Genomic DNA, 20,644 nt, shown 5'->3' with positions numbered 1-20,644 from the left:
CCGTCAGAGCGGTCTCGAGTATGGTGAGATCCGCCGTCACATCTCGCAGGTATATGAGGATGTCGTCCGCGTACAGGGATACACAGTGTGTAACGTCCGCTAGTGGAATACCCCCAGCTTGCCCGTCCCGGCGCAGCCGGATAGCCAAGGGCTCCACCGTGAGCGCGAATAATAAGGGTGAGAGGGGGCACCCTTGACGTGTGCCTCTGTGTGTAGCGAATTCCGGGGAGATGTAGCGACCGAGACGGACCCGAGATGTGAGATCGGTGTAGAGGAGACGAGTGTAGGCTAAGAGCGTGGGACCCAGTCCCGCCCGTCTGAGGACGGCGAAGAGGAACTGCCATGTTAGGGTGTCAAACGCCTTCTCAGGGTCCAGAATTAGGCACGCCGCCCGCAGGTAGCGATCGCCCAGTTGGTCCTGGATATGAAAAAGGCGCCGGATATTGTGAGAGGTGTTCCTTCCCGGGACAAAACCACATTGATCAGGGTGGACCAGTGGCCGTATGAGTTGCGAGTACCTGTCTGCTAAAATTTTCCCCAAAATTTTGCAGTCCGCCGTAAGTAGTGTGATGGGGCGATAGGAGGCTAGGAGTTGGGGATCCCGGTCGGGTTTCGGGAATGTCACGATCACCGACGCTCTCATGGAACGGGGCAGTTTACGGAGCTTGAGTGCCGAGTCCAGTACTGCTGATAAGCGGGGAGTCAGCAAAGGGGCAAAGGTGGCATAGTATTCGAGTGGAAACCTGTCCAGGCCTGGGGCCTTACCACGGGCCAGAGCTCGTATCACGTTTGTAATCTCAGTGGCTTGTATCGTGGCATCCAACCCCTTCCGGTCTGTAGCCGAAATCTGGGGGAGGGATAGGGGGTCGAGGAAGTGGTCGATGGCCCCTGGATCAAGAGATGAGGGGGCAGTGTAGACCGCCGAATAATGGTGATAAAAGGCCTGGAGGATCTCATCCTGGGATTGTACCAAGGTGCCCCGGGAGTTTATAATCGCAGTGATGGGCCGGACCTCGGCATCCTGCTTGGCGAGCCATGCCAAGAGCGTGCCCGTTTTATCACGGTCCCTGTGCATTCGGGTTGCATAAGACCGAAAGTTGTGGCGTGAAAGATCCACGCATGCCTCTTGATATGCCGATCTGGCTTGGGCGACTTGGGCCGCAGTTACCACCGACTGATCTGCCGCTTTCGTGGCTGTGGCCAGTCGTTGTTCCGCCTTCTCTAAGGCTTGCTCCAAGGTACGTCTTATCCCTACTCTCTGCCGGATACACTCCCCGCGAGCTACCACCTTGAAGCTATCCCACTCGACCAGGGTCGATGATGCAGTCCCTGTGTTATGCGTAAAGTACTCTGTAATGCTGCTTTGGTGTTCGTGCGTGAAAACTCGGTCTGTGAGGCATTCCCGTGCTAATTTGCCATGTGGGGACTAAGCAGATGCGCATCGTGATCCGAAACGACTCTACCCGAGTAATCCGAATGGCATATTTGCGGGAGGAGCGTTGCGGTGCAAAGGAATCGGTCAAGTCGAACTCGCAGGTCGTGTGGGATGGAGTGAAAAGAGTAAATACGGGCCTGAGGATGGTGTAATCTCCATGCTTCTGTAAGCGACCAATGTGCGACCTAGGCTTTAAAGCGCTCGATTTGTCTGAAGGCGGAGGAATGCAGGAGCGGGGGATGCGACCGATCCAATAGTGGATCTAGGATACAGTTATAGTCCCCGCCTAGTATCCAGGGCACATGCGCGAATTGGGCTAGAGCGTTCGTGAGTCGGTCCCAGAATTTATCCTGATCGACATTCGGGGCATATATACTTCCCAAGAGGACCGCCCTCCCGTCCAAGAGTCCCTCCAGTAGAGCGAATCTGCCGTCTTCGTCCTCCACCCGACTAAGTTCCCGGAAAGGGGTACCCGGGCGGATCCATATCAGTGCCCCCCGGCAAACAAGGAGTATGTCGTGGCGCAGAGGAGTCCGCGCCACTTTGCTCGCAGCTTGCCCACTTCGGCTGAGTTAAGGTGGGTTTCCTGTAGGCAAAGAATGGACGCTTTCTGTCGCTTCGCATAAGCATATATCGCATAGCGCTTACGTGGGGTGTGTAGGCCGCGGGTATTGAGCGTGAGTATGTGGATGTTTGTGTTATTCGTCACCTGTGCCATGAGTAGTATGGTCTGTGGAAGGGTCGGGCCAGGTGTCCACTGAGCAGGGTTTCGAGTGATCTCCTAGGGATGCGCCGTGCCCGAGAGGAGTAATTAGGCAGGGGGACTGTCCAAGCGGTCAGTCGGTGGCATAAGGCCCCCTGGCTGGGTGGGACATGTTCGAACCGGGGTAGTAACAACGCAGGGGGGTGCGGGAAACTGTCCCAATACATAGGACTCATCGTTTAGGAAACGGTGTGTCCAAACTTCCTCCCGTAACACAAGGGGGGAGAACTGCTCTATGTGATAGGGGGTGACGGCGTGCAAGTGCGAGGTCACACGGTTAGTGGGCATGTAGAAAAGGCAATGCGCGTCTTGTGCAAGGTGTTGGCTCCGACGTATGAGACAACGTGCATGAGGTGAACTTCACATATAAGGATATTGTGCTACAGTCTGTATGTCCAAGTCACTTCAGGGTGAGGCACGAGAGATCAGACCGTCCAGCAGCTCATCCGCGGTTTGCGGGGTGGCGTGGGGGAGTGCCGCCAGGTCAGCTCCCGAGATGGTGCCATCGCTGTCGCCGTCTGATGAGAACAGATGTGGGGGTCGGTCTATGGACTCCGAGGGTCGCGGGGAGCGTAGATCGATAGCTGCCTGCAGAGCCTCACACCTTTCTCGCATTATTTGTTCAAGGTCGGGCGAGTCATGAGAACCACCTGTTTGTCTGGGTTCGGTATTACGGATCTTCTTGGGGCGTTTCCGAGTGCGGGCAGGTTTGAGAGGCGAGCCCGTTTGAGGGTGAGGGTTGGATGCTCGCGGGCATTGCTGGTCTGCCCAGTCTTGTGCGGCCTCCACGGATGTGAAGAAGAGGGAAGCCCCGTTGTGAAGGATCTTTAGGCGGGCTGGGTATAGCTGAGCATATTGAATCTGATTGTCCCGTAGTCTCCGCTTTACATCCAGGAAGGAGGATCTCTGCTGTTGTACTGCTCGGGCATAGTCCGGGAAGATCATTATTTGGTTGTTTTCCACCCGTAGTGGTGCTGCCACCCTCGCCGCCTGAAGCACCGCGTCCCGATCCCGAAAGTGCAAGAACTTAGCCAGGAGCGGCCGGGGCGTCGCACCAGATGGGGGTCTCTGGGCCGGCACTCTGTGAGCCCGCTCTATAGAGAAAAAGGCTGTGCGATCTGTGGACGGAGTGAAAGACTTCAGCCAAGTGTCCATATAGTCTATAGGATTTCCTTTCTCGATGCCCTCCGGTAGTCCCAGCACTCGGATGTTGCAGCGTCTTGAGCGCCCTTCCAAATCGTTTGCGCGTTCCTCCACTGCGGTTAGACGGTTGAGGACTCCCTGGAGCGTCGCCTGGTGGTCTTTCAGCATTGGGTGTATTTCCTCCAAAGTCCGCTCCTCCGTGCGTACCCGGTCAGCTAATTTTCGGTGGTCATCCCGGAGAAGGTAGACATCTGTCGCCAGGGTCCCGAGGCGCTCTTCCATAGATAGGCGGGACAACTCGATAGCGGCCAGGACCTTATCCAGCTTTTCCGATATTGATAGGTCTGTGAGGGGTGCTGTGCCGGGGGTCCAGGTCGAGGCCTTCGGCATGTTCTCCGGGGCTGTCTCCGGGACCGTGTGGTGTTGCGCAGGTTTTGATTTCCCTATCTTGACGTCACGCGCGGTGAGCGGGCCGGTGCCGTCGGTCAGCTCTCAGGAGCCCACGGTGGTGCCAGGGGTCCGCAAGGGGCGCGGTGGTAGAGGGCAACGAGAGAGCAGTGTCGGGGGGCAGCAGCCCGGGTCAATATTCGGGGTCTCCCTCCACAGGCAGGGCACAAAGCCACCGACGTCAGGTCCCAGGAGCCACCTGCACGGCACCTCCGGTCGCAGAGCCCCCACTCCGAGCCCCCGTCCGCCTCCGACGCCGCGGGCGGGAACTCCCTTGCAGCGCCCGCGAAGTCCGGGGGCCGCACTCCACCGAGTGCGACTGTGATCCCCCCGTGGCCGTCCGGGTCCGACAGAGGCAAGACCCCCACAGCTCCTCGGGGTGTAGACGACTATGCCTGGTCGTGTGTGGTGGGGAAGCGCTGATGTGCGTCACGTCTCCCCATAGTCCGCTGTGTGTCCCCTGCGCCTGGTGTCCGGGGTGTCCCCTTCAGATTGAGGGGCGCGTTATCACCTTGCGCCGATGTGACACTTCACTCCGGCACTCTTCAACCACTACGGCCTCCCGGGGGCACCAGGAAGCCCTCTGGCAGTTCTCTGCAGATAGTCAGCGAGCGGGACAGGCTGGAGCGCTTCAACCCCCCCGGACACCGCCAAGGAGGTCGTCTCTGTCACTGCCCTAGGTGTAGAGGCCTCACCGGTGGTGTGGGGAAGGGCCCGGTGTCTGCTTGGCGGCCATTTTAAGGTCAGGCAGGCCACACGAGGGAGGGTCAAAACACCCCCAGGTCGTGTTGTGCTCGCCGGGTCCCAGCGCCTCTTCACGGCCCCCCCAGGAGCAGGTGTACCTGGGGCTGTCACCGGTGGTGTCCAGATCCTCCTCCGGTGCGAGGCAGGCTCTCCGCGCCTGGAATGGCGGGTCCGCCCGGGGCGGCGATGTCCCCCTCCACTCGAGACGGCCCGCCTAGGTGGCCCCTGGTCCGCTCACAGCCCTTCCTAGGCAGGTAGCGATGTAGGGACAGCGCGGTGCACCGCTGTCCCCAGCGTCTCCCCCTGCGCCTCCCCGTCTTACTCACTCCACGTTCCTGAGGCTCAGGTCATCATCGAGCCTCCCGCCGCATCTCGCCACCTTCCAGGCACTGTCCGGCGCGTTTTGAGCCGCCGAGCACCCGCTGTGACGCTCTGTAGCACAGCAGAGAGGCGCCCGATCGCGGAGCCTCAGCGATGCACAGCCGCCATCGTGGCTTGCTTAGCCATGCCCCCGTGAGTTGCTTGTTAATAGCCATCTCAATCATTTTGGCTGGAAAAGGGAGCAGAAAGATGGGTCAGAAGTTGCTCAGTTAATTTGGGTCGGCTGTGGGCTTCTTGAGGAGGGTGTTGATTTTATTACGTTTCTATTCATCAGGAAAAGGGGTGGAAGTGATGGAGATGGTAATGATGTAGGTGTAGGTGGTGCTGATTGGTGATGTTACCAACTTTTAGGTGTGGTGGGGGCATGGGTCCATTGGGGCCCTTGTGTGGATGGTCCACATGATTGCTACTGTGTCGTTTCTGGTGAGCGTTGTCCATTCGATCAGGTGGCTGTCTTGGTTGGTGGTGGGTAGGATAGCGATGAGTTCTTTCAAGTTGTGTTGGTGTGCAATGTAGAAGTTTGCAATTTTATTGTGGAAGAAGTTGGATAGGTTATCGCAGAGTTTTTGGGAGGCAGCAATGTTTTTGATAGTGGCTGAGGGTGCGATGAAATCCTTGACGATTGAGAAGGTCTCTTTGCAGCTGTTGGAGCTTCCTTCAATGCGGTCTATTAGTGCTTTTTAGGTCTCGCCTGAGCCAGCGCATGCGCTGCTCTGCGGGACATTTAGTATTGGGGTTTTCAAAGTGCTACCAGAGGCTTTTGCTGGCCTCAAGCTTGCTTTCACGCGAGCGTGCACGCGTGCAGCCGCCATCTGCCTCCCTTCCAGCGCGATCACTTTCACTTTCTCCTGCTGCTGCGTGCGCGCATCACTAGCGTGTTTTTTTTTTTACGTTGCTTGCGGCACGCTTCAAGCGCGATCACTTTTTCCTGCTTCCGCACGCGCGCGCATCACTAGCGTGTTTCTGAATCTGACGCCGGTTCTCTTATTACAAGCTTCCCGCGTTGCGCGGCCAGTGCTTGTTATGATTCACGCCTGCTCTACGGCCCTTGCATTCACTTGACTCTGCGAGACTCTGATTGGGTTAATAGCCCACAGCTCACTGCTTGGCCCAGCCTTAGCTAATTAGTTGTAGCTAATCGTAAATACCCCAAGGCTAATTGAATCACTGCACAAGCTCTCCGGCAGTCGGTTTTAATTGACAGAACACACTGCCTCAGCCATTCACACTCAGCGCGTCCACCAGAGAAGCGGGAAGGTAGCTCCGCTCTTCGCATTCAGGATGACTAATGCGCTCCTGCACATGTAAGTGAGATTTCTGCCACATTGTTCCTTCCTTGTAATGTAGAGCGCCCACTCCCAACCGCAAGTGCCCTCTTTAATTATTTTCTTTATATAGGTAAATTGATTATTGAAGATACCTATCTCCGCAAGGCACCATTGATATGCTGCACAACCTTGCTAATTAAGTACGTAAAGGATTTGCTGACGCCGGAGTGAGCCTCCTTCCTCGCGCAGCCCATAATAGTTGGAACAAACACACGCTCCCATGCGCCTTAAGTGCATACGCCATAAATGCCTCACCATTTAAATGCAGTTTTTTCCATTTCCAACTGCCTTATTAGTCCTTAACAAGTGTTCCTCTTTTCTCAGTTAGCGCTATTCACTGGCGGCTGCAAGACACAGCGGGAGCTAATTATCGCCCCTTTTCCTAGTAACAGATCAGACGCCCCCTGCGTCCATCAGCCCCAATTTCGCTACCTTCTCCACGGCAATGCCCGGTTCAGAGTAAGCTCCGTGCTCTCCTGTTTTGCGCCTCTTCCTGTCACTAGTCACTCGTGCCTTCACTGTTGTGCATCTGTGAATGACTTCAATTCCACACAGTCCCTTCATGCCACCTTGGGCACATTCTGTGATACATTCAATTAAGTTTTAAACACTTGATTCTGTCAACGATTGGCAGTACTTTATGAATTAAGTTCTCTCCTATTCTTTTTTAATCGCTCTCTCTTGGCTCCCTTCTCAGACAACTGTCACACTGAGGTATTGCTATGTAGACCAGGAATGGCAGCAATCTCGCAGCATGGAATAATAGTAGGCTCCACCTCTAAAATATATTATGCGGGATGGGGCATTGTGCAGTGCCTGGCTGTAGACAAATTCCTCCACCCAAAAGTTGCTTTGCATGGCCAACTTCGTGCACAGTTAGTTTGGTAGGCAGTGGAGCGCATGGCCTTGTGCATCCGGAGACGACTGTACATATACCTGATATGGATGTGGTGGCACAGTGCACACAGAGGTCACTGCACACAGCCAAACAAAAACACAAGTGAGAGGACACAGGAGCTGTGTGCCAACTAAGCAAACGCAAATGATCTTTAACAAATCTACAGCTTTCTGGCAAGGAAGTAATGCCTGTCTCTACTTCAAATACTGGTGTTACTCATTCTGTCATTTAAGTGTTAAATATGTAAGTTCCAAATCCTCACTTACCAGAGGCACCACCCTGCATTAGCCCACCTTCAATTCTTTTGTCCTTTGTGATGTTTGTTAGCAATGTCCTAAGGTGTGTCATATATTTAAGAAGTTGCAAGTGGTGGGGAAACATGGGGATCTTCAAATTTGCATTGGGTTAAAAGAAAAAGGATTCCCTCGTTCAGTCAGATTCCTTCATGCTCTAGTGCTTGGTTGAGTCTAGGCAAGTCAAAATGGCGAATCATCGGTTGAGAAATCTGTTTGACTGCATTTGAATAGGTTTGTATTTTTTTGATTATTATTTTTTTTTTTAGCAAAAAATGTTAGTGGATTTTTACCAAAACAAAAAAGATAACCGGTTATGCCAGACCACTTCACCTCATCCAAGTTTAACTTATGAATGGTTGTGAAGTTTCATCAGTGGCACCAGTTGGTCAATGCTAATAGAATCCATTCTCTAAAATGCATTGTCAAGTAAAGATGTGTAATTTTATCTTTTTTGGTAAGAGTACTTGAGAGAGTGTTGATAATTTAAAAAAACATTGAATTCACTCATTCATGTAAGTCAAGTTAAGCAAATGATTCTGCTGAATTTGAGCAAGTCAATGCTGTTGTCCTGGAATGTGTTCCCCTCAGCTTTGCCTCAGCAAAATGTCTTTATTGCATTTATTTACAATAATATTTAAAATATCTTCCTTTAATAGAACACGCTTGAAATGCAGATGCAAACGTACTGACTCCCCTACTAAGTGTGAATAAAGGGCCTTTTGTCAGAAGTATATGTTTTGGGGGCAAGACCCCTACTAACAACAATTTTAAAGAGGTACCATAGGGGTTGAAGTACTCTGGAATTTTAAGGAATATTTGACAATATGGTGTGTTTTGAAAGCACACAATGTAACTGTTGCTGTGTTGAACATTATTAGCAGATTTCTATGTCAAGGATAATTTGAGAACATTGGTAGAAATGAATGCATTTTTTAAGTCCTGATTGCCAGAAGCATTGTTAACAAGCATTGGCATAGCCAATAGGTCTTGCTTTTGGGACCTTATAAGTATTTAGTTATGCAGCACAATATCCTTGGTGGAACAACATCAACTGTTGCATGGCTAAACACTTATAAGCGAGACCTATTGGCTATGCCAATGCTTGTTTCTTGGTGTCTCTAATTTGCTGGTGATAGTGTCTGAGTGCAGCCTTATAAGTATGTCTGTCTGTGGTGTCGTGGCTGTCTCTCCATATTCTTTCTATCTGTTTACAGTGTTTGGTGTCTTGGAGGTCTTCTGTGTACCAGCTGTCCCGCTTGTTTGATCTACTATGCTTGTTGGGTTTGATGGGTGCGAGGGAGTCCGCTCAGTTCTTGATCTAGTTTTTGAAGCTGTTGATGGCCTTGTTGAGGTTGTCTGTGAAGCTGGGCGGATCAGTGCTCAGGTCTTTGACCCAGTCTACTTCTGTGATTTTGTTCCAGCTGCGACTTGGAGTGCTGAACCTAGTAGGGGGTTGACTTGAGGTGTGTTGATTTTTCAAGTGGATGAAGGAGTGGTCGGACCATGTGAGCTGTGTGGTGGAGTTGTATTAGATGCTGTTGCTTGTGGGAAAATGGGGTCCAGTGTGTGTCCTGCGGTGTGTGTTGCTTCAGTGATGAGCTGGGTAAGTCCGATGTTGCTCAAGCTTTTGAAGGAGTGCTTTGTAGCAAGGGTTGTTTCAGTCTTCCAGATTGACAGTTGATGTCACAGAGGAGACTGTAGGCTCTAGAGTTGATGGTAAATGGAGCGACAAAGTTGCTGATGAGCTTGGTAAAGGTGGCTCGGGGTACGGGTGGTCCGTAGGCGAGGATTGAATTTTTGGAAGGTTTGTTTCTTGAAGTGCAGGTGTTCCATGAATGGGGTAGTGTTCTCGGTGGATGTTGTGCATTTGATTCATTCCTTGTAGACGATAGCGAGTCCTCCTCCTGGCTTGTGACGGTGGTCCTGTCAAGAAATCTTGTAGCCTGCTGGAGTTGCTATAGCGATATCTGGAGCCGATGAGGAGTTGAGCCAGGACTTTGTGATGGAGAGGAGGTCGATGCATCGCTGCTCAGAAGGTCCCATATTTTGGTTGTGTGTTTGCTGAATGATTGTGTGTTGAGAAGCACGCATGTGAGTGGAAGTTGACATGCAGGTTTGCTATGGCGTAGGGTGGGAGTGTAGGCGTTGTTGGTGCTTGTGTGGTGTGTGTGTTGGGAAGGGGTATTGAGGCCGTTGTTAGAATTTGTCTGGGGGTATGGGTGGGTGGATGCTGGAGAACTGGACTTTGGTACTGGTGCTCCTACTGTGGTGTGAGGTTCGGCGTCGCAGCAGTTGACGGAATGGCGTCTGGAGTCTAGCGACCTAAAGAGTACTGCAGAGTATCGCTGGGCAGGGATCGGACTACGGTTCCTGGCAATGGGCGCAGGGCAGGCACAGATGAGTGCAGACAGGTTTGCACGCTAGGCACCGACCTGTTCCAACTACAAGTAGGCAGGCAAACTAAAAACTTTGTGGCATGTGTCCATCAGGCCCGGCTCCAGGAATTTTTGTTTGGGTGGGCCAAGGGGGTATTTGGGTGGGCCACTACCGTCCCAATTTGTCGCTTCAGGAGGTAGTCTACAAGCCATAGATTAGATCATATCTGCTTGCAAACAGTCACTATAATACAAAGATTGCTTGTGTGTGTATACAGAGCATGTGGAGAGTTATTTATTGGCGCCCCATCACTGACCTCTTTCTCTGTAGATACCTTTACTACCACCCTCCAACAGTGCACTCCATCTCTCCGTACCCCCTCTTCCTCACGACTTCCTCCTCAGACTCCCTCACTACCACCCTCCAGCAGTGCCCCTCATCTCTCCGTATCTCCCACCCTGCCTCCATGACCTCCTCCTCGGATTCCCTCACTACCACCCTCCACCAGTGCCCCTCATCGCTCCATATCCGCTCTCCATATTGACCTCCTCCCCGGATTCCCTCATTGCCACCCTCCACCAGTGCCCCTCATCCCTCCGTAGCCCTTAACTCAATGAGCTCCTTCTCAGATTCCCTCACTACCACCCTCCACCAGTGCACCTCATCTCTCCGTATCCGCCACCCTCCCCCCATGAACTCCTCCTCGGATTTCCTGATTGCCATGCTCCACCAGTGTGCCTCATCGCTCCATAGCCTCTCCCCCTATTAACCTCCTCCTCGGACTCCCTCACTACCACCTTCCAACAGTGCACTTCATCTTTCCGTAGCCCCCCCATGACCCCCCCTTGGATTCCCTCATTGCCACCCTCCACCAGTGCCCCTCATCGCTCCATAGCCTCTCCCCTCTATTGACCCCCTCCTCAGATTCCCTCATTGCCACCCTCCAACAGATTCCTTCATCTCTCTGTAGCCCCTCCCCAATGAGCTCCTTCTCAGATTCCCTCACTGCCACTCTCCAACAGTGCCCCTCATCTCTCCATAGCCTCTCCTCCTCAGACTCCCTCACTACCACCCTCCACCAGTGCCCCTCATCTCTCCGTATCTCCCACCCTGCCCCCATGACCTCCTCCTCGGATTCCCTCATTACCACCCTCCACCAGTGCCCCTCACAATCTCTCCATAGCCCCGCCCCCTCATGACCTCCTCCTCAGACTCCCTCACTGCCACCCTCCAACAGTGCCCCTCATCTCTCCATAGCCTCTCCTCCTCAGACTCCCTCACTACCACCCTCCACCAGTGCCCCTCATCTCTCCGTATCTCCCACCCTGCCCCCATGACCTCCTCCTCGGATTCCCTCATTACCACCCTCCACCAGTGCCCCTCACAATCTCTCCATAGGCCCGCCCCCTCATGACCTCCTCCTCAGACTCCCTCACTGCCACCCTCCAACAGTGCCCCTCATCTCTCCATAGCCTCTCCTCCTCAGACTCCCTCACTACCACCCTCCACCAGTGCCCCTCATCTCTCCGTATCTCCCACCCTGCCCCCATGACCTCCTCCTCGGATTCCCTCATTACCACCCTCCACCAGTGCCCCTCACAATCTCTCCATAGCCCCGCCCCCTCAGAATCCCTCACTACCACCCTCCACCAGTGCCCCTTATCTCTCCATAGCCTTTCCCCCTCATCACTTCCTCCTCAGACTCCCTCAATCCACCCTCCAACAGTGCACTTCATCTTTCCATGACCTCCTCCTTGGATTCCCTCACTGCCACCCTCCAACAGTGCACTTCATCTTTCCGTAGCCCCCCCATGACCTCCTCCTTGGATTCCCTCACTGCCACCCTCCAACAGCGCACTTCATCTTTCCGTAGCCCCCCCATGACCTCCTCCTTGGATTCCCTCACTGCCACCCTCCAACAGGGTACTTCATCTTTCCGTAGCCCCTCTCTCATATTCGAATTAAATTGTTGTATAGCGCTACTCATAGTGTAGGGTGTCACAGTACTTACATCATGCACACATTATGCAGAGACAATGAATCCTACAAGTATGTAAATCAGCCTATGAGGAATGTCACATAAGCCAATGAGGATTACAAGGTGTAGGAATCACATGTCATCCATATTGGTGGGAAGTATGTTTTAAGAGGGTTTGGTCTGGAGACGCACAAACGCAGGATTTAAAGCATACCTCAGTGGTTACGGGGTTGGCTTTACTGATTAAAATGTATATCTGACAAAACAAACTCTTTATAGCAACATTAGAGTAATGAAAGACTGGGAAAATTATAACTATATTGCAACACAAAAAAAATAAGTTCTAATTATACCATTCAGGTTTGTATGCAGCTCTTTGATGTCAGTTCATAGGTCACTGTCCTATTTCAGGATTGTAACTTCTGTACTGCAAGGAACCCACTGAGCTATCCACATAAAATACAGTTTATCTGCATTTAAAAATTACAAACATACAAAATATTGCTCTCCAGCAGGATCATTAATCGCCAGAGTTATCTGGACATTTTAGTAGTTGTGTCTTGCATCCGTTATGATAACGATACAGTGATATAAATTAAATATACATGGCATACACGAAGTATGTGTCTTGCTGGGCTCTCACAGATTTTTTAAATATTAACTAATACACACATCCTCCAAGCATACAGATTAAAAAAAACAGAACAATAGCCACAGCTACATTCAAACTCTGTCACAGCCGGATCTGATAAGCAGCTGAAGGGGTCTGGAAAGGTGAATCAGGATCAACAAACTCCCTTTCTCCAGCTCTGAAAAGGATTTATCCACGCAGCAGGACGGTACGCACAGATTACAGCGTACCAAAGAGGATATCTCCTATTCGCCATGTCCCTGTACCTGCACCAGTGGGCGGGACACAACCCACCTTTCTAAAAGGAGATGCGTGATTGGGGGTGCCTGTGAGAAAGAGCCCAGGCCCAATTACGCAGCTCCTAGAAAAATAGCGTTCAAAGGAACATTTTAAATTGCAGTGGCCATTTTCTGTTGGCCTTCCTGACGTCACTGCGAGGGCCACGGTTCGTGTTTGGTGTCCATTAGTATCAAGATCAGGAACAATACACCCCAGATGAGTCTGATGAACCACAAACATTGCACTAGAACTACTCTAACAGGCACCCACCTAGGTTGTTCAGAAAGGCAGATGGCCCCTTGCCCCACCACAACAATTGTGCCTGCCTTGACAGGCTTATATAGGGCTCCACACCTGAGCCACCACTATGTTCCTTTGTTAACACTTCTTTGAGGAGAACACACCCTCCATCACCAGTGTGGTTCAAGAGCAAAATCTGCCAGTGCAGAACCCCGACTGGTGATTCACAGCCGTATACTGGGGATACAGACCCAGTAGATAACTTACTGTGCATGGCAGACAGAAGGGTCCGGAGGGCCTTCCCCAAGCATGTGGTGCTGATTTTACGAAGGTCACTGCTGCAAATGGCCGATGACAAAACCGGCATAGCATAATGTTGAAACAATGCTGCAAGCTCACCGAAGGAAAGAGTGTGAGAAAACCCCTAAAATGGGTCCGAAAAATCGAAACGACTAGGGGCTTGTAATGTTGGGCACTAGGCCCGAATGCTGTGCGCAATCACTGACACAGGACACCTAGTTGGGGTAGTGGGAAATGGCCCAGAGCACGTGCGCTCGGCCCTTTTATTGACCGCGTCACCTGATACAGTGACGCCGGTGGTGGGTGGGTGTGCAGTGTATTACAGGGGTCTGGAACACTAGAACGTGTCCATGCACGGACACTACATCCCTCCCAATTTTTAATGACAAAAACCCAAAGTCAAAGTTCAACCTGTGGGAGAAAGAAAACCCATACATATGTAAGACAGTGACCAAAACTTTTGTAGAGTCTCTTACGCCTCCGCTGCTTGGGGTCCCAGACGATGTTCTTCCTGTCGTGGAGATCACCAGTTTACTGTGGCACCAGCCATGGGTGCTCGATGGATCCAGTCTGTTGACGACTCTGCCTTGAAGTTGTCCTCACAGTCTTTTCTTCACTTTACTTCCATGGCGACAAGCGCAGTCTGAGTTCTTGTGGTTCACCGCTAGACGTTGCCGCTCATCTTTCAGTCCTGTCCTCTTCTTCATCGGTGGCGTGTATTCTGTTTGGCAAAAGACGGATTGTTTGCAAGACACCCCTCTCACCATGATGCCCCTCTCGCAGGTGTTCCCCTGCCACGGGATATCCCTGAGGCCCTCTTCATCAGATTTGTCCTGGGCTGAGTGTCCTGTATCGTGTTACTCCCACGCCGATTAGTGCGGGTGCGGAGGAGACGACAAGTCTCACCTCAGATTCCGCAGTCAGACCTGGAGGGTAGCTGTTGGCTCCTGTCTTCGCGCGCGATGTCTTCATCCTCCTGGGACCTTTGCTGGAGGGCGGCTGATGACCATCTCTCGTCGCGGGGACGCTCTCTCACTGGCATCCCTGAGGCCTCTGCCCCCTGAGTCACCACGGCTGGCGTTGTCCAGTGTCCGTGTGACCCCAGAGGTGGGTGTTCCGAACGGTCCGGCCTGCTCACCTCTGCAGATCCCAGGTGTGCTGAAAGCATCGTAAAGCAGATGGTCTTCTCTCCGTGCCACGGGTGTTCTCAGGACTTACGCACAGTGTTCTGACACTTGTCGCCTTCCTTATCTTCGGGGTATGAGTAGTCTTGCCACACTCCTCTCTCTTTCCTCGGTTCTTTTCTCCGTGAGGGTGTCGAGTCACTCTGACTTCTCCTCCTTCTTCTTGCAGAGGCAACTGTGCCACTCAGATCTCTTCTTTCTTCTTTTGCTTGTAGTGGCAAACGTGCCACTCTGATATCTTCTTTCTTCTTGTTCTTGTAGTGGCCAACGTGCCACTCTGATATCTTCTTTCTTCTTTCTTGTAGTGGCAAACGTGCCACTCCGATATCTTCTTTCTTTCGCTTCACGACCTACTCTGGACCGTTTTTGTTCTCCTTTTGGTCTGGCCAGGCTTCTCCATGCAGCGCGCGCACTCTGCACGTGTTCCCCCTGGTCTTGTCCTCGTCCAAGGACACTCTCTCCATCTTCCTCATCATTCTGAGTTAGGGTCGTGACCTTCTCTTCGTCTTCTCCTTTTCACCAGCTACTTTGGTTGTTGAAGTTCGTGGGGCCATACTCTTGGTCCTCTTCGTTCTTGAACTTCTCGGACCACTTGACGGTCCATTCTGCCGATCTCTGGCAGGATACATTCGGTCTTTTCGTCAGACCTCTTGTTCCGTAGTTTCACTGACCCATGCGTCGGTCACCTCCTTTTACAACCCCTAGCGGGTTGCTTCTGTGTGTTGACCACCTGGCTGGTCACTGGTTGGTGTGATATTCACTTTGACCCGTGCGTCGGTCACCTCTTTTCGCAACCCCCTGGTGGGTTGGCTTTTGTGGTGCGACCATTTGGCTGGTCGGCTTGGCTTTTGTGGTGCGACCACTTGGCTGGTCGGCTTGGCTTGTGTGGTGCGACCATTTGGCTGGTCGGCTTCACGAGGTGCGTCACGTCGCGTGACTACCTGTGTTCACGAGCTGTGTCACGTCGTGTGACTACCTGTGTTTGCTGCCTTGTCAGGCGCTGGTGCGTGCTACTCTTCGTACCGTCGTGGTACATCTTCAGTGTCGCATTGCTCCTTATACCGTGTGATCTCTTGTTGGGGTGGCTTCTTGGCGCCACTGGGTGTGCCTCTGCATCCTTACCCGTCAGTGTCGGATACTTGCTGCGCCCATCCTCTTCAGTGGGTTCCTCTCCTGTAGGCGTTGCTGTGTACCTTCCGCGTCCGGGGTACATCTGCGCTGAGTCCTTTAGCTCCCTCGAGGGTTCACACCACTTGATGTGGCGACAGCGCAATCCTCGCTGGGGTGGACGTGGCTTGACGCTTTTCTTCCTCCTTATCGCTGTGGGATGGCGCTGCATTCCTCTGGCACACTGTCGTCTGCCTCCATGGATTCCCCTTGTTTGCAAACTGTGAACATGCTGTTCCCATTCCTTCCAGTGCAGTTGCTGGAAACAGCCACTAGATGGCAGTGTTGCTTTGCACTCCATTCAGCAGCAACCTTCTTTGCTGCTAAAACTCTATGCCGTGTTTTCTTTTATTTTTTTTTTTTCCAGGCTTCACTCGTGAGTAGGAGAGCTGGAGCCACAGCAGGACACAGGGAGCTGGACACGGGGCCAGACAGCAGGTAAGTCTTCTACATTTTGTCTAATTGGAGGCAGGAGGGCACAGGCATTGTCAGGGAGCTGCACAGAGGACAAGGCATCCCTCTGCGTGTGCGCGAGTTGGGTGAGAGGTGCTCCTCCATCACGCTGGGTTTCCCAGCACATTCAGGACTTCTGTGGGGCATAGTGGCAGTCAGTGCCGTCGCGCACTCAGTTTAGGTTTATTTCTGTGGCGCTGGCCGCTTACCTGGATTTCTTTCACGCCGCCGGGGTCCTGCGAGGTGGGGCATGTTCTGATGACCGGCGGCGGCCATTCCTTATCTTCTCGATCGCCCTCCCTGCCCGCGGCAGCTTCTTGCAGTCTTCGTGCGGCAGGGAGGGGGAGGGGGTGCCGGCATGTTCCCTTATGCGGGGTAGGCACCCGCTGGCTCCATTTGTACGGTGCTCCTTCAGCGCGGGTGGGCTCCGCCTCCGATGCTTAGGCCTAATCGGGCCGCAGGGCTTCGCCACCAGCTGGTGGGCTTCAGTTCGCTTACGCCGCTCGTCTTGGCAATGGGGGTGGGGTGGTGGTTAGCTACTCCACCCTCGCCCTCATTATCTTTGGCGATGATCGCGGAGGCGGGGTTGGCTCCCACGTACCTCCGGTCGCGATTATCCTCACGCGGGGTGGGCTCCCGCTTTGGATATAGTGTTTTCCTCGACGGGCACAGGTCGCGGGTGACGGCAGGACATCGCTGCCATCGCGGGTGGGCTCCGCTGCGATGATCGCCTCTCTCCCTCCGGCGCTGCTGGCTCTGTAGGTGCGGGGTGGGCTCCCGCGGGCCTTGGCCGTTACTTCTCGCGCGGCTCCTCACCTTTTGGACGGCGGCCCTCTCCCCCCACGCGGGTGGGCTCCGCGTGGATCTCTGCCACTTGCCGGGTCGTGTGCGATGAGGGTGGGCTCCGATCGGTCCGCTCTTCACCACTGGGCACGGCGGCAGGCTCGACGGGGTCGGGGTGGGCACCCGACTTCCTCGCCCTCACTTTGGGGCGGCGTGTACGCCCGCGGGTCTTCGCGGCGGTGCGGGGTGGGCTCCCGGTCACCGGCTTCAGCCTGGGGCTCTTCACCTGCCCGCAGGCGATCAGGCGTCGCTTCTTACCTGCTGGGGGGAAGCCCTCACGCAGGCAACTCTTCCCCCCCTTTATTACAGCTGGGCTGCTGCACGCTAGAGCACAGCCCCCTCGTCGCCAGTGTAATGTTGGGCACTAGGCCCGCATGCTGTGCGCAATCACTGACACAGGACACATAGTTGGGTAGTGGGGAATGGCCCCGAGCACGTGCGCTCGGCCCTTTTATTGACCGCGTCACCTGACACAGTGACGTCGGTGGTGGGTGGGTGTGCAGTGTATTACAGGGGTCTGGAACACTAGAACGTGTCCATGCACGGACACTACAGGGCTGTAAATGAACATGATCAAAGCAGGCTCCACTTCATATTTGTGAAATTGAAGATTCAGCTTTGTAATGTCCAGCGCGCAATGAGGCGTTCTAGCCTACAGCGCTGCTGGAGTGCGCTAGCGCTGACGCGTGACGTCAGACGCTTGTGGGTATTTAATAAAGAGGCGTGGGCTCGGCGGGCAGTCGGAGCCGCGTGTACAAACCAAACCACCAGCTCCTGTGTTTATTAAGCGCGAGCGCGCGAATATGACGATGAGCATTTATTAAAACGCTACAGAGGTGATTGCAAAGTTTGAGAAAACCATCGCCACTCATGGCATATTTGAGGTGGTCAATACTGACAATGGACCCCCTTTTCAGGGGCAAGAGTTTGCAGAGTACCTCAGGAGCTGGGTGATCCATCACCGCAAGGTGACACCACGCTGGCCCCAAGCCAACGGAGAGGTGGAACGATTTATGCGCACCCTCAATAAGACAATACGCATAGCCATGGCGGATGGATCTCCTTTGGAAAGGGCGATTTATAGTTTTCTGAGGGAATACAGGATGACCCCCCACATCACAACGGAGGCAGCGCCAGAAACGGCCACCATGGGCCGAATAGTGAGTGACACGCTTCCCCACCACCCGACTTGGGTCCCGGCACAGGCCAGCAATGAGAATACTCTGGCCAATCGGACTCGCTCAAATGATCAAGCCAGCCGGCGGAGAGGAGCTAAGGAGTCAACGATCCAAATGCAAGATCAAGTGTATGTTAAGGACCGATACCCTGGAAGCAAATTCCGACTTCCTTTTGAACCACGACCATGGACTGTCACCCGCCGGACCGGCACGACGGTGACCGCCCAGAGAGGAGCTGAAACTGTCACCCGGGATGTATCCTTTTTTAAGAAAGCCCATCCTGGAACACCTCCGTGCCCTGGGGTCGAGCCTGAGGGACGGAGCCCGAGCCAACTGTGCGGAGACCAGGAGGGGGAGGAAGCTCCGGAGGGCGATTACGATCCCAGGGACCGTGACCCTCAGTCCCTGCCGGCCATGCCCGGGGGTAACCTGACCAGCTGCTCCTCGCCCCAGGATGAGCACAACACCCCAAGGTGCAGGACCCCGGAGATGACCCGGTACAGAGGCGGCCAATCCCACTATGGTCTGCGGAGGAATCCAGCACCATCTTCCCAGCTGGCTGACTATCTGGTGTAACCCGCAAGGACTGGCAGACTGGTAACAGATCCATCGTTCATTTGCATAATGTGTGAATTGTTTGCTGTTTTGGTAAAGTTGGGAAGGAGTGTAATGTCCGGCGCGCGATGAGGCGTTCTAGCCTACAGCGCTGCCGGAGTGCGCTGACGCGTGACGTCAGACGCTAGTGGGTATTTAATAAAGAGGCGTGGCCTCGGCGGGCAGTCGGAGCCGCGTGTACAAACCAAACCACCGGCTCCTGTGTTTATTAAGCGCGAGCGCGCTAATATGACGATGAGCATTTATTAAAACGCTACAAGCTTTCATCAGGAATACACAGAACCGATGTATTTCATAACACAGGAGGTTTATTTAAAGAAGTAACAACAAGAAGACCCCAGCCACAGCTGTCGTCCGTCATGTCTGTCACACGCTCCACGCAGGGAGCTCAACATCGAACCTTTACGCTGTAACATTTTTAAAACCTCGCAGGAGTACAAACCATTATCGAATGCAGGGAAGGGGCTGACTGAGATAAACAGCGAGACTTTACAGCGGAAGATATCACAATATTGTATGGTGAAACTGGTGGCAGGGACCGGCACGAGCGCAGATAGGGAAGGAGTTATTTATATGAAACGTGTGTGGTTTCGCATTTCGCCTCGAGGTGGCAGTGTGGTCACGAGTTGCGAATGGCCTGAGCCAGGACGTAGGCAAAGGAACCAAAGAAACCGTGACGTGGTGCATGTAATCCTCCTGTTAAAACATTGGACTCTCTTGAGAGGGGTTGGTTGACGAATCTATCTCAGACGTTACTTTCCTGCCACTACATTTGGTTAGACATTGTTGTAAGGAGTTAGTCAGCAGTACTGTTCCAGAGGCCTCAGCTGCATTTTTTTAGAACACTTTCCCCGCACCAGTATAAACATATAGGCCATACATTATCTAGAGGTGGATTCCTTTATTTTACTAGCAGAACCGGTTCCTCTGCACGGGAAAGGGAAGGGCCATCTCACAGTTCGGTGACCAAGTAATTGCAGTGCCGCATGGTCAGCATGCCGGAGCCAGCCAGACAGTCACTTATAGGGCAGCTGCTGGCTCGGAGTCCTCTAACAGAGGGAGGCACAAACTGCTCCTACAAGCAGCAAAATGGTGTGCTGTTCAATGCCACTCTATCTCACAGCACATTTCCCTCATCACACCAACATCTTAGATCGTTCGGATAAAATTAGTTTAAACATGCCACCCTCTCAGCATCCCTCTCAACTTTGCAGCTGTGGCCCCAGGGTTCTCCGCTGGTTCCTTCTCTCTGGAGGAGTATCCAAGCAGTAAAGGTGGCAGTGGTTCATTGATATATTTTACTTTTTAAAGTGTTTTATAAACCACCACACATCACTCTAGGTGCTCCAGAGACCTAGGATAAAAACATAGGGCCAGATTTACTAACATTTTGCACCATGACACAAAATGCTAGTACATATTTACAAAGCAACGCAAGGGGCGATTTATGCTGCCTTATATGGCTTTGTAAAAAAATAACTTTACAATGCAGCTGCTTGCTCTGGATTGCGTTACATTTCATTCTGGAAGGCGTTCCAGGGTTGGAACATGGGCACTCCCATGATCCACCTATGGATTTCACACAATCCCATATTTACCAAAGTTTTGTTATGTCTCCCAGATGATGGCGTAACGAGTAGAAAAATGTTTTTCTCTCCTCGTTATTTCCTCTTTCTGTGTGTTCTGAATTCTGCGGCACGCATAGAAAGAGAAATATGCCTTGACGGATTGTTTTTGTGCAGAACAGTATCCCTTCCTACACAAAAACATTTCTCCTTGTAACGCAGACACCCTTGCAGCGTGGCGCAAGGGTGCCTGTGTTGGCGCTAGAGTGCCTGAAGTGGGCGTGCGCAAGGAGGAAGCAACTTTGCTTGCTGCCCTGTTTTGCGTGAAAGTTTAGTAAATGTGCCCCATAGTGAATATCTCAAGCACAGGGGTTTAGAGTTCAATCACATGAAACCTGTA

At 52.9% G+C, this 20,644-nt stretch overlaps 1 long non-coding RNA gene across 2 annotated transcripts in view; it reads left to right on the top strand.

Moving 5' to 3' along the window:
* LOC146812708 (uncharacterized) overlaps nucleotides 1-20,644 on the top strand; it is a 256,230-nt gene that overhangs the window by 87,046 nt on the left and 148,540 nt on the right. The window contains exon 1 of one of the 2 annotated variants that reach the window (XR_014966887.1): nucleotides 15,964-16,028. The exons of the other annotated variant lie outside the window; for it this stretch is intronic. This is a non-coding gene — a long non-coding RNA (uncharacterized LOC146812708). Of the gene's footprint in view, nucleotides 1-15,963; nucleotides 16,029-20,644 lie in introns of those variants that run through there. 2 annotated transcript variants of the gene reach the window in all.

Source organism: Triturus cristatus, chromosome 7, assembly GCF_964204655.1.
Source record: "Triturus cristatus chromosome 7, aTriCri1.1, whole genome shotgun sequence".
In the NCBI taxonomy this organism is placed as follows: domain Eukaryota; kingdom Metazoa; phylum Chordata; class Amphibia; order Caudata; family Salamandridae; genus Triturus; species Triturus cristatus.
The sequence above is the reverse complement of the archived record's forward strand: the minus strand, read 5'-3'. Positions and strand labels throughout refer to the sequence as shown.